Source organism: Myotis davidii, unplaced genomic scaffold, assembly GCF_000327345.1.
Source record: "Myotis davidii unplaced genomic scaffold, ASM32734v1 scaffold93, whole genome shotgun sequence".
In the NCBI taxonomy this organism is placed as follows: Eukaryota; Metazoa; Chordata; class Mammalia; order Chiroptera; family Vespertilionidae; genus Myotis; species Myotis davidii.
Window position 1 is genome coordinate 3,895,750 of NW_006292095.1, and position 1,048 is coordinate 3,896,797.

Consider the following 1,048-nt stretch of genomic DNA (forward strand, 5'->3'; position numbering starts at 1 on the left):
GAAGTATTTTTAAATTTTACATATTTATTTATAATTTAGAGATGCATTCTGAAAGATAATAACAAGTAGCAATTTCCAGGGTATTGTACATATAAAGATGACTCCCAAATCTTACAAATTTCATGATGCGCTTTGTGACTTTCTTTTTGTATCTATACAAAGTATGTAGAAAAAGAATAGTTTTGAGTACTACTTCTTTTAGTATCCTATCTTTATTCTATTGTTTGAGAATAAATCTGTATAATTTGTCTTCTACATTGTGGAAATCAAATAATGGCATGATCAAATATCCAGTTATTGAAGGCAGAAGCCTGATCTATGCAATAGTTGGTCTCTTTCTTACCTTCTAAACCCTACGTGTTCTACATTTCTGTTCTGTGATTTTTATATAATAAATTATTGAATAAAAATTCTGCCTTACTCTGGCCCTAAAATAAAATGCTTTACTGTTCATAACATTAAGCTTGACACTTGTTACAGTTTCCTCTTGGTGCTATTGTTTTGCTTAGATTCATGTAAATCTCATTGAGTCTGTTCTCTTCTAAAGTGAGATATTGTGTGAGTATTTGATGAGTACGGGTGTGTAAATGTGTGAATAATTTTCTGAAATATTCTTTCTGGATATAGTCATTATTTTTCTCAATATGTTAGTGTGGTGAGTTTATTGAATATATATTTCTAATATTAAGAGATCCTTCCACAGAGAATAAAGCTACTTGGTCATAATGTTTCACAATTATTTGCTAATTTCAATTTTAAATATTCTGCAATATAAGAACCTATAACTTTCTTTTCTCCCACTTTATTTGTCTGCTATATAACAACGTTACATTAACCTCTTTAAATGATTAAAATTCTGAAGGATTGCCCGGAGCAGATGGAGTAAGCAGCTGAAACTAATAACACCCACCCCTAATTGGCGAAATTACTCAGCTGGTGAGACGGTTTGCAGACAGGAAGGGCAGAGCTCCCCTGGAAAGGAAACTCATACAACTTAACAAAAGGAAGATAAACAATCCAATCAAAAAATAGACAAAGGATCTAAATA